At 43.3% G+C, this 12,878-nt stretch overlaps 1 protein-coding gene across 1 annotated transcript in view; it reads right to left on the bottom strand.

Moving 5' to 3' along the window:
- The window catches only part of OSBPL3 (oxysterol binding protein like 3), a 250,126-nt gene that overhangs the window by 205,273 nt on the left and 31,975 nt on the right, over positions 1-12,878 (bottom strand). The window contains exons 9-11 of the mRNA XM_057304348.1: positions 6,597-6,753; positions 5,745-5,954; positions 124-280 (exon numbers count right to left, since the gene is read on the bottom strand). The gene's annotated coding sequence lies outside the window, so the exon portion shown is untranslated. The remainder of the gene's footprint in view (positions 1-123; positions 281-5,744; positions 5,955-6,596; positions 6,754-12,878) is intronic.

Genomic DNA, 12,878 nt, shown 5'->3' on the forward strand with positions numbered 1-12,878 from the left:
AGTTAACAGAGGTGCCCCTGAGTCATCGTGAGAAAAGAAATGCCCCTGGACATGTTCAAACATCAGAGTTGAGAACCTTTGTTAAAAACCCTACATGAGATCGTCTTTCTTAGAGGCACCTACCTGGGTGGCTCAGATGGTTAAGCGTCCGCCTTCGGCTCAGGTCATGATCTCTGGGTTCTGGGATAGAGTCCCTCATCGGGCTCCTGGCTCAGCGGGGAGTCGTCTTCTCCATCTCCCTTTCCCCCTGCTCATGCTCTCTCTCATTATCTCTCTGTATCTGTTTCAAATGAATAAATGAAATCTTAAAAAAAAAAGATCATCTCTCTTAAATCTACTCTAAACCCTAAGATGGGTTTTAACGAACAAATATTCAACACATATTTGTTCATCTCTTCCCAGGCCAGGCACTGGGGTAGGTGGTGGGGAGGTAGCAGCGAACAAGCAAGACACGGCTAACCCTCGTGAAGCACACGGTCTCCAGGGGATACCAGATGTTGAACAAATACTCACAGATGTGTTCAATGCCGCACAGGAGAAGGGCAGGCAGGGGTCCCAGGAGCCTGAGGGGCCAGGAAATGTTCCCTGAAGGAGCTAAGATTTAAGCTACAACCCAGAGGGGGAGCAGGAGTCAAGTGGGCACAGTGGGCAGTGGGGAGAGGGTGAATGTTCTGGGTAGAACTGCATGGGCATAGTCCTCTAGGAGGAGAAAGGCATGTCAAGTCCTGCAGCCAAAAGAACCATGGCGAGGCCTGGGCTGAGTGGTTTGGGGAGATTGCTCACCAACGTGGAGATAGACAATGGGGTCATTGTTTGACCCAATGACTTGGAGGCACCAAATGCTATGAGATGGGACAAAGAGAGATAGGGGAGCAGCTACAGATGGTGAAAGAGTCAAGGAAAGAATTGTTTTATTTATACATTTATTTGCTGCCTTTATTTATCTGAGCAGAGCAAAATATTTCCTTTCTGCTCCCAGCCATCTGCCTTTGGTCCATGGAGCATGTAGTCAAACTCGGATGGGTGCCTGGAAGTGGGGGAGAGAGAGAGAGTTTGTTTTCCGGAGGAGGGAGGGAGGAGGAGGCTGAAGACGCAGGAGCGAGGGAAGTCTCGGGGGGCGGGTATGTGCGAGATGGGAGACCGAGAGCAACAATCCTGTGATGCCTCAGGTCCTTGCAGGCTCCTGGGGACAGAATTGGCAGGAAAGTCTTACCAGAGAACTGAATTGCGCCAATTATACAATGGCCTGCAATTATGAAACACTGGCATGATCGCTGGTACCTGTGGAGGAGGCTCAGGGAAGGCTGTAATTAAAAAATGAGATAGATTTGTTGAGCTCTTTGATGAGAACCTGATTGACCTCTCCCTTCATTTAACTGAGCCCATGGCCACCTCTGAAGTCTCCTTTTAGGAAAATTGATTTCGGTTGCAATTGATGGACTCTCAACAGCAAAGGCAGAGCCTGCAAGTGTGGAGCCCGAGGTGGGGCGCTCTCTTCCCGGCGGAAGAGGTCTTTCTACTTCCTCCACCTGCTCCTGACTGCTGACCCCAAGGACAGCTTATTGGGATGTTCTCTTCCTTCAAACAGTGGGAGGAGAACCAGATACCCAACACGTCTGCTCCTATTAAAGAACAGCTCTGCCAACTTCGGTATATTACATTATGGACAATTGTATGTTCTTGACACACAATTACCCAGATGCTGTCAACATGTTAGACTCTGAATTCTTTTTCAAAAGGGAAAGACAGTAGCTTCTCTATATGTCACAGCCCTTTGCTTAGCTACCTGTTATAAAACTTATATTATGCTGATTTCTCTTTTCATGTTTATCTATCATTCCCAGTATTCTGTAAATTTTCAAAGAGCATGATATTTTCCAAGATGAGATTCTTGACTCCTCCCTTCCTGTTATTTCCATATCCCATCAGCCAGCAAGTACTGTGAATTTTATCCTTTCTAATTTGTGTTCTTATGCCAGGGTGACACGTGGTGTCTTTCTTCGATGCTAACAGATGAAGTTTGGCTGGAATCAGGATTGGGACTAGGACGAAATGAGTAAAGCACTCATCTCAGATGCAAAAATTTTAAGGTAATGCCCCCCAAAAACCTCCTTCAGTCATCAAGATAAATAATATTTTAATGCAATATCTTTTAAAAAATCAAAATCAGTGCCCAAAAAATCCATTATGAACAAATGCCAAAATTTCAGATAAAGAAGTACCTTGCTGAGCCATATTAGAGCCTGAGGCAAAAGGAAAACTCAACACGGATCCTATCTTTATTTAAAATTTTGTGTTAAAATGTTATGTTGATGACACGAGGCTTTGGCACCCTCATAAATTTTGCACCCAAGACAAGTACCTTACCTGCCGGACCCTGGCCCTGTCCCTGGCTGGGACACTCCTAGATTGTTGAGGACAGTATCCCCCCTACTTGCTTTTAGGTTTAGCAAATGCTGAGGACAGTAAGCTGTCTTCTGTCTATACACCATCCTTGCCCCTTTTCAGTCTTCTCTTTTATAGAAAGCTTTAGTCATACTAAACCATCAGGTGGTCCCAATATTCTTTGCCTTCTCATACCTCTCTCTGGTATGTATGTTAAGTCTGCTACTTGGGATACTCTTCCCCACCTGATAAGTTCCTCGTCATTCATCTGATCCCACTGAACCATCACCTCCTCTTTGAGCCTTCTTTTATGTCTGCAATCAGAACTTATTATTTATTTCCTCCTTCCACTTATGTTACAGCACCAAACACACTCCATTGCTACTATTTATTTATTGGGGTATTAGGAACAAATGTTTATTTTAAATTGGTTCCAGAATAACATTAGGGAGAGAACTGTCTTTCCATCCTCTCTGAGGGTACAAGCCATTTTTACTTAGATATTAAAGGCAAGGTGACTCCATAACATCGGAGGATTTGGGGATAGACACATTTTCGTTTCCCTATGGACTATGAGCTCCCTAAAGAGAGGGACCACATCTTTTTCATCCTCCAGTAGGCACGTGGTGAGCTTTCAATAACATTTGACTAGAACATGGACTCAGTGTGCTAACACTGCTTCTGTCGCCCCAATCCTACTGGTCGGTGGTGGTAGATGTCTATCAGTGGAACAAGAGAAACCAAACATTACTATTAAGAGCTGTTCAAAAGACAAATTCTTTTTTTAAAAACTAAGAACGGCGTGGAAAAATAACCAAATGTGAACCTGTCATGAAAGTATGGTTAGTGATGAAGTAAATAAACCTTGCAGCAGAGAAGCAGTCTGGAAGCCAAAGAGATGGGAGGCTGGTTAAGGAGAAGCTACCAATCTGTGCTAGTTCTCCCTGGACAGTGGCAGAGTTAATCTGAAGTGAAAGGCTTTGGGAGCATAGGAAAATAATCACCGCACTGCTTTCAGTGGAATTCTTAGGACCAAAAACCTATGCTTTGGAGGAAAGAAAGGGTTAGCAGCTGACTATTCTCTTTTTCCCTGAGAAGCCACTGGAAACAAAGGAAGAAAGGAAGGAAAATAAATCAGTTGACTCGATCAGATCTTCTTATAAACATACTGATGATACACCTCCTGGAAAGAAAATAAATGGATACTTACTAATGAGAGAGCACTTAGCTATGAAAAGCTTTTTAGCAGGATGTACCTGGTCAGTCTAGGATGGCATGATAAATATACCTGCAATCTAAGGCTATCTGGGGCACAGCTCGCTGGAAAATGACATGTAAACGTGAAACTATATGAGTATAAAACTGAGATGTTTTATGACCCAAGTTGTTCTTTTGCTTTAGTGATGACAGCACACATGACTTAGAGATTTCATATGTTAAATCTGGACCAAAGTAAATTCCAATGTAGCAAGAAAGGACCTAGAGAGCTGCTTTCATGGACCAGGGTCTCCTGTCCCTCACATTTACCTGTATTCTTGAAATTATTAGTAAGTCTTGTTACTGGGTAAGATCTCTATCTCCTGTGAGTCTGATTCAAAAACATGACCCTTTGTGTTACCTTATCTTGAATATCCAAGTCTTATACACAGTTTATATTTTCTTTATTTCCCTTAGTTTTTAGAAATATTGCTTTAGGTGAGATATTTGTAAAGTCCTTTTGCCTGATACATACTAAAGCACTCAATAGCTATTAGTTTGTCCTCCTTCTTATTCTTCAGGATGTAGGCTTGTCTCAGTTATGCTATGGAAAACAGGCGAAAAAGAGGGCCCCATGTGGTAGTGGCATTTGGGATAGAATGGAAAGATTTCACAAATATAAATGCTCAAGATGAAGGACCTGTTGAATATTTATACAGCCTTCCTTTCCTTTTTGGAGATTTTTCTCCATCAGGAGCTCTTCTCTGCTTGTTCCTACAGAAGTCCCAAAAAGAGGCCCAGGGCACACTCATGGTAAGGCTGTAAAGGTCATGAGTGGAAGGTCAGTGCTCACTCAGGCAGGGTGCCTTTCCTCATTTAATGCTTCTCAGTGTGGAGCACAACTCTCAGGTCTGCAAGCTCAGATACCTGATTTGTTTGTGCCTCAAGACAGAATCCGTCTTTTAGGGACAGACTCACATTAACTAACCTCACAGAGGCTGAAGTATAACAAACACAAGCATGCATGTATTTATTTATATGAAAAATAGAGGGAACAGGAGACATCCTTGTCCTCCGGCTGGCACATTCTCTGTAAGCAATTTATTTAGAAAACTAGAGTCAGAAGGTCACTTGGTGAGTAGGCATTCATTCCAAAAAATTTATTTAGTGCCTACTAGGGGTACCAGAAACCTTTGGAAACAGAGGTTACAGCAGTCAACAACATTTACAAATCCCTGCCAAAGGAGGGGGCACATTCCTAAGGAAGATGAGCCAAGAGACAAGCAAACAACAGTAAACAGTTTCCAGATAGAGATTAGTCCTATAAAGAAAATAAAACAAGATGAGGAGATAGATACTGGGAGACAAAGGGAAGGCATGTTATTTGGGAAAATATGACGAGAAAAAGCCAGCCACATGCGCTGGGGCTGGGGAATTAGCAGGTGCAAAGGTCCTGACACAGAGCTGGCAAGTTGGAGGAACAGAGGGAAGGCCAGTGTGGCTATAGGAAAGTGAGGGAGGGGCAAAGTGGTGGGTGACACAGTAGAGAAGGAAAGTGGAGGTCAGTTTTCACAGGGCTTCAAGGGCTACGATTAGGAGTTAGGGCACCGTTCTACATGCAGTTCAAAACAACTGGATGGGGGTGCCTGGGTGGCTCAGTTGTTAAGCGTCTGCCTTCAGCTCAGGTCATGATCCCAGCGTTCTGGGATGGAGCCGCCTGGGGCTCCCTGCTCAGCGGGAAACCTGCTTCTCCCTCTCCCACTCCCCTGCTTGTGTTCCCTCTCTCGCTGCCTCTCTCTCTGTCAAATAAATAAATAAATAAATAAATAAATAAATAAATAATCTTAGAAAAAAAAACCTGGATGATTTCAGTAGAGGAGTGACTTTATAAATCATTGTATGGCAGTTGGGTAGACAACAGATGGGAGGGCAGAGAGGAAGCAGGGAGACATGTTAGGAGGCCCCTGCAGTGGTCCCAATGGGAGATGATGAGGTTTGGGGTAAGGGCCATGGTGAAGACAGAAAAGATTAAAAAAACAGTTCAGGGGTGCTGCTGATGGGGCTACTAGATGTATAGGAAAGGAAAGTATCAAGTATGCCTCCTGGGTTAGGATAGTCAGAAAAGAGGTATTAATGATGCATGTTTTGAATAGCACAGATACCTGGCTGCATGAGCCTGCTGAATCTTTCTTTATTCCTGCCTCCAAGACCAGAGAGATGAGTCCAGACTGTCCTTCTCCAGGCACAGTGGGGGTGAAGAGGCGCTGTCAATGCTGCCTTTTGATCCTCTTTTTCTGTGCATCCATTCAGTTCATTCAACCAGTCTTTATTAAGCACTTCCTGCATGGCTAACACTGTTTTAGGTCTTGGGACTATAGCAACAAAGAAATAACACCATCAAGTATCAACAGTGCATCAGGAGAGTTTGTGCTCTAGAAGAAAGCCATTCCCCATCCCTCCCTTCTCCTTCCCGTTCCTTACCTCCCCCTTCTGTAAAGCTTCTATAAAGCTTTCTTTGGGTCACCCCTCCACCAATCCACCCTCCCATCCAACCCTTCCACCTCCATCCTCCCTCCCCACTGGGCAGAGCCTTAGCAGGCTTATGCAGTTCGTTCCCCCAAGAAACTTCTGTGGTTCTTCCCCTACTTCCAGCCATGGACATTCAGCTCTCTTGAGTCTTCCCTATCTAACCTGGCAAACTAAAAGGTGCTCATCTTGCAGATGAGGTGAGGCTGGGTTTTTTTCAGACACAATCTGGGAAATGAGCTGAGGGACCACAGGAAGCATCTGAAATCACCACGAGTCCATGAAACCAAGGGAATCCTAACATACCTTTACCTCTGTGTCCCTAAAAAGCCTCTCTCATTATCTCCTGCATCGCATCAGAGCAATGATTGGTACTCATTTGTAGAATGAGCCCCTCCTAGACACTTGTTCCTGCCCTCTTCTCATTCTCAATAAGAACAAATCACTTTATATTTGTACAACATTTTGCAAGTTAAAACATGCTTTACCTATTTGGCGAGATCTCACTTCATCTTTAAACCGCTGTGGAAAAGTACATGGTGCAGATATTGACGTGTCCTCTGAACATGTGAATGGCTTGTCTGAAGCCACAGGGACTTTCAGTCTGGTATTTTTATTGTGGTCACATTACCCTTTTACTCAAAGCTTTAAAAAGAGCAAGTTCTTTAGTAATGGCCATGTCTCTGTTAATATATACTATACATATGTGCTACATCTAAATATGGAAAATGCCTATAATCTGAATGTAAGCTGCCTGTGCTTGCCTTTCTCAAAGACCTATTCCTGGAAACTCTCTGATAAAGAGGATTCTAGTTTCCCATAGAAAAATGTAATCTCTGAGAATTATGTTGCCAATGACCCAGTATCAACTTGAATCACAGATTAGAATCAGAGTGTGTTGGAAAAGCAGTGTTCTATCAAGTAGAAACTTCTAAAGCAATCTGATTCATTCCTTAAAATGATAAATAATGGAATTTTAGAGCTAGAAGGAACTGTGAGGTCATCTAAGGCAGTTCATTTATTTTGCAGATAAGGACCTTGAGACCCATAGAGGCAAAATGAATCCCACAAGTTTATGTATACAGCTAAGTCAGGGAAGGGACTGAGACCAGAAGGAAGCTTCTGGTGCTTGCCTGGTGCTCTTCCCACCACTCCACTTGCCTCCATTTTAAAAGTCCTGATTCTACTCACACTGATTATTTGAAGAATCCCAGTGTGGGAGGGTGGGGGTGGGGGAGGTTCTTGTTTCAACTCATGGTTCTTTTCTTAAATCTTTCTTTTCTTTTTTTTAAGATTTACTTATTTATTTGAGAGAGAGAGAGAGTGCATACACATGCACCCAAGCACAGGAAGGGGCAGAGGGAAAGAATATCCAAGCAGACTGCTGCGCAGAGCCCAAAGCAGGGCACTTCTCACAACCCATGAGATCAGGACCTGAGCCAAAACTAAGAGTGGGGCACTTTCACTGACTGAGCCACCCAGGCACCCCCGTTTTTCAAATCTTGAGATATAAATTACATACAGAGGTTTTAAGCAAATGGTTTGATGAATTTTGACAAATGTACACATCTTAAAAGACATTTCTAGGAGTTGAATTGGTGGGTAATGGGGTAGATATATGTTATGATAGTTTCAGTTTCTTCACAACCTCACCAACACTTGTAAGCTCTGTCTTTTAAATTTTAACCATCCTAGGGATGTATAGTGCTATCTCATTACAGTTTTAATTTATGTTTCCCTGATGATTAATGATGTCATCCATCTTATTATGACCAATATATTACACATAAATAGAATAATTTATAAATTCCGCCAAGTGAATAAACAAGCTAAAGAGTGATTTTTTTTTTTTTTTTAGTTTCCTTGGAATTGAGGGCTTCCACAGGAAAATTTGGATATTCTGGTTTTCTTTTCATGAACTCTCCAGGCAAGATTCAACTGATGATTTCTTTTCTGTCAACAAATTATTTGTAGCAAGCAGATATATTCAGAAGTATGCCATTAGTGATTTTTTCTAAAGTAGTTGTCCCAGCAATTAAATATTTGATGATTTCAGTAAGGACATTAGTTATAAAAATTTAAGAGGGCATCAGTGGAGTATAGGGAAAGTGTGGCCTTTGAAGTCATAGAGAATTAGATTTTGATCCTGGCTCAAGTTTCAGTTTTCTCACCTTAAAATGAAGACAAGGATACTTACTGTATTCATTTTTTATGGATGCTCTAATAAATTATACAACTGTGGTGGCTAAAAACGAATTTACGTTTCTGGAGGTCAGAAGTCCAACATGGATCTCACCGAGTTAAAATCAAGATGGCAGCAGGGCTGCATTCCAGCTTCTAGAGGCTGCGTATGTTCCTTGGTGGATGGCCCCTTTTATTTTCATTCATGGCTTAACAGGTTTTTTCCCAGGTTGGGGTCCTAGGAGCACAACTGGCCACAATAATAGTATCCAAATAGCATTTCTCTGGCGTAAGCCCCAGCCTGCAGAATTATAGGGCCTCTAAACCTCACCCCCATCCCCACAAGAGCCTCTCAGTTCCAGTGGAGACCTGGGGCAACTCACAAGCCATCCCTGCTGCAGAGCACATTTCTAAGTGCCGCTCCCCAGCAGTGGACCCCGTCTGTGCTCCCTCACACCAGGCACTTCCCTCCCTCCTCAGCTGATGTGCCGGCAGCCTCCGTGAAGCCTGTGACACTAGGGCCAAGTCCGAGCCATGCCCCGTCAGACCCACGCACACCTAACCTTCTCTAGGTCTCCACCTCAGTTACCTGCTGGGGGCCTCCAGGATGGGGTTTACACTCTCACTGCTGTTGCCCACATGCCAGTTCTGCAGGATTGTGTGGCTCACCCAGGCCCAGTCTCCACTGAAGTTACTGAAGCCATACCTCACTACTGTCCCCTCGTCCACCCCTCTGACCACACTGCACAAGTCTCCAGAGCACCATTCTTCCCTGCCATGGCTGTGCATGCCCATGTCTATTACAACAACCTTCCAACAGATGGCAGTCTAGAGCCTTGAGAAAGGGATGCCTTTTTTTTAGTATAGTTGACACACATTACATTAATTTCAGGTGTACAACATAGTGACTCAACGTCTCTCTACACTATGCTATGCTTATAAGTGTAGCTACCATCTGTCACCATATAATGCTATACAATACCATTGACTAGGGATGCCTTTTCTAATTCACGAAAGGTACTGGAGGGACTAGCGGCAGTGTCCCCACCACGGAAGGGCCTTCGCAGCGTATTATTCCTCTCTTGAAACATGTGAGACAGATGTAGCCCTGCGGATCCTGTGCTTTCAAGTCCTGACATCAGCCCAAAGGATCCGGAGAGCAAGCGCTAGGGTCAAAGAGCATGAAGGTGCTCAGCATGTACTTCCACCCAGGCTAAAGGAGAAGAGTGCCCCTGCTGTGCCGCCCCCAGGTGCCACCAACCCCTCTCTGCCCCCGGAAAAGAGGGCCTCTGGCTGGAATGCAGGTGGGAGGACGCCTTGCACGCTCGCTTTCTGCCCTGGCCCCAGCTGCTGGAGGTGCTACCTCTCAGATGTATGGGGGTCAGGAGTTGGTTTCCTGTGCCCAAGGTAGCAGAAGAGTCTCCTTTTCTGTTCCATGACTCCGTAAGGCATTGCAACCAAGGGGGTACCTGTATGGGCCTTAGAAGGTGACATTCAAGGGTCCCTCAGGTGGCCTCGAATGTGTTCAGAGTGAAACCAGAGGCATGAGAAAGCTCAGGCTGCCTGTTTGGATAGAATGAGTCACACAGAACAGAGGGTGTGAAATATTAAACAGTTCAGCCTGAAGCACTCTGATAGTTTAAATGCCAGTCACTGCCCCAGGAAGCAGCCTTGGGGGGGGAGTTGGGGGGGGGTTGAGAGGGGGTGTGGGCAGGAAGTCACAGACACTGAGGCTTGGGTGACCAGAGCAAAGGAGAGTGTCACCACTGAGAGAACAAGTTGTCAGTCGCCAGTTATGTCAATTAGTGATTGTGTGGGTCGTTGGAACAGGTGACACCAGAGGAAAATGATTTCTATGAAGGACCCAGTCTGTGTGGGGAATGAGCTAGTTCGGGACTAATAAAGAAATTAATGATGAGGTTAATGGTGAAATTAGTGATGAACCGGCCAAGAGTGGCAACTCGGCAAACATCAACAAAGAAATTCCTACAAGGAGAAAACCTTCCAGACCCTCTTCCTCCTGTCTTCCCAGAACTAGGAACTGATGAAGGGGTCCCTGCACACATTGCATACGCATACACATGCTCAATGAAAGCCGGGATTCCATGAGATTCCTCAGTTTTCTTATGTCATATACATTGTGGTCAGAGAGCAGATTTAGGAAGGAGCCTGTGTTCTCGATTTCCTAGCCTTTTCTCTGAAAAGTCTCAGCTATTCCACTGCTTTCCAACCACGGCTTTCTGGAAAGATTAACAGCTATAACAGTGATATAAAGAAGTAGAATAATGGTAATAATGATATTATAATATCATCTGACTTTCTGTACTTGAAAACCTTTTCTATGTATTATCCCATGTGAAGCTATCAGTATTAGGGTCCTGTGGAGAAAAACAAATAAAAGTGTTGGCAAAGTACTTTGTGAATAATTAAATACCAGTCATTCATCCCAGTAGTATTCTTTAAAAAAACAAACAAAAAAACACACAATACTTTTTACATAAAAAAAGAAACAACCATGAAATACTTAGGAGTAATTTTAACAAAATCTGTGCAAGAGTGATACTCTGAAAATTACAATATTGTTAAGATAAACTGATAAAACTTAAATAAATGAAGATGCCATAGTCATGCACTGGAACACTCATTAATGTTGACATATCATTTCTTCACAAGTTAATTGAATCTTTCAACAGCATCCCAATAAAAAATCTACAAACTGATTCCAAAGGTTATATGGAACTACACAGGATCTAGAATAATGAAAATGACTTTGAAAAAAAAAACAAACCTGAAGAACTCATTCTGATTTGAAGCTGTAATGTCAAGCTACAGTTATCAAGATAGTACGTTACTGGCAAATGGATCGATTCTGGTAGTAGTCTACGGGAAAGCAGCCTTTGGAGATTGCAAGAGCTTTCACCATAAATAAGCCACCATAAAATCTATTAACATCAGTCCTCCCTTTAAATTGTCCTTCTGTCTTTTAAAAATGTTGCAGTACTAAACTGAAAGGAGCAGAGCAAACGTTTCAAAGCAAATGGATAGAAAGGGCTTCTAAAGACTCCTTAGGCAGGAGCAAAGAGCTCAAGATTGACATTTAATTGCACCAACTCCTTCACAGAGTCATTTTATGACAGTGGACCTTTTAGCCAATACACAGAGTCCTGCTTCTCCTGGGGGGGCCCCCACCCCACCCCATCTCGTGCCATCTCACTCCCTGGCAGGAACCTTTACCCAGGAGATTTTTTTTCCCTTACCCTTTTAACAACTGCGTAATTAGCACATAATCTAAAAGATTAAGAACCACCTACACTTTTATTTACTTGTTTTCCAAAAGAACAAACCAGGTACAATAGTTAATTGTATTGTACAAAGTGTTGCTTGTCTTCTGGCTCTGAGGTCATACTACCTTACTTCCAAGTTACACATTTGCAGGTTAATGGTGACTCCCTCTCTTCAAACAAGTCAAAGTAGTTTGTACTTTTTTCGTTTTTGCCTTTTTGTCTTATTTGATATTGCCTAAAAACCACTGATCGTTATGTAATATTGGACAAGTTCCCTTACCCCAAGGAAGGTCACATCCATAGATATGAAACAGACTGAGGCTTGAGGATGAGAAGAGAGAAAGGGTTCTCCCAAATGTGAATCCTAAGATGCATAGGTCAGGGTAGAGAAGATTCTTTAGGACATTCTGGGGCTTCAATCAGTAACTTCCTGTGGACCCAGCCACCCCAGCAGGGATGCAATGTCTCTAGGGAAAATGTGTGTGTTTACACCTGAAGAGCTATGTCATTAAAGGACTCTAGTGTTGGCCTGGAGCTCCCAGAGTGAGCCAGGAGACACATACTTCTTTTTCTGACTGACTCAGGACCCAGAAGGATGATGATAGACCAGCAATTATGAGCTCATCAATGGTTCAGCTCATCAAAACCTTTCACTTCGATGAGCAGAGATCGTTATCAGACGATGGGATTAACAGACATCGGTGGTGAAATCTGCCTCATCACCACAGATGATCTGACAGTGGATGGAAAGAGGGTAGCAGATGACTGGCTGGCCCATCTGTAGGGATCATTTTTACCCTAGACAGGAAGCTTTGAAAATGTTTGGGGTGATAGTTTAAGGGATATTATCAGTGGGTTTGTAAATCATACCAAAAACAATTGTGTATTTATAAGAAAATCAATTAAAATGGTTTTCAATTGACTATTAACAATAATTAAATATTTAAATGCAATAAATTTCATTGATTTTGTAAGGATGTTTTGTAAGATGCTGTCATATAACCGTGGATGCTGGTTGGCTGTTGGAACTGTCAGTCTGTGAGAGGATTTAAACGTTGGAAGCATTTGGGGCACCTGGCTGACTCAGTTGGTTGGGCTTCTGACTCTTGGTTTTGGCTCAGGTCATGATCTCAGAGTTGTGGGATCAAGCCCTGCATCCCACTCAGCTCAGAATCTGCTTGTCTCACTCCCTCTGCCCCTCCCCGCTCATGCTTGCGCTCACTTTCTCTCTCTCTCTCACAAATAAATAAATAAATAAATCTTTAAAAATAAATAAATAAATGTTGGAAGCATTTGGGGCGCCTG

The sequence above is a fragment of the Ursus arctos genome, unplaced genomic scaffold (assembly GCF_023065955.2).
Source record: "Ursus arctos isolate Adak ecotype North America unplaced genomic scaffold, UrsArc2.0 scaffold_3, whole genome shotgun sequence".
Lineage (NCBI taxonomy): Eukaryota > Metazoa > Chordata > Mammalia > Carnivora > Ursidae > Ursus > Ursus arctos.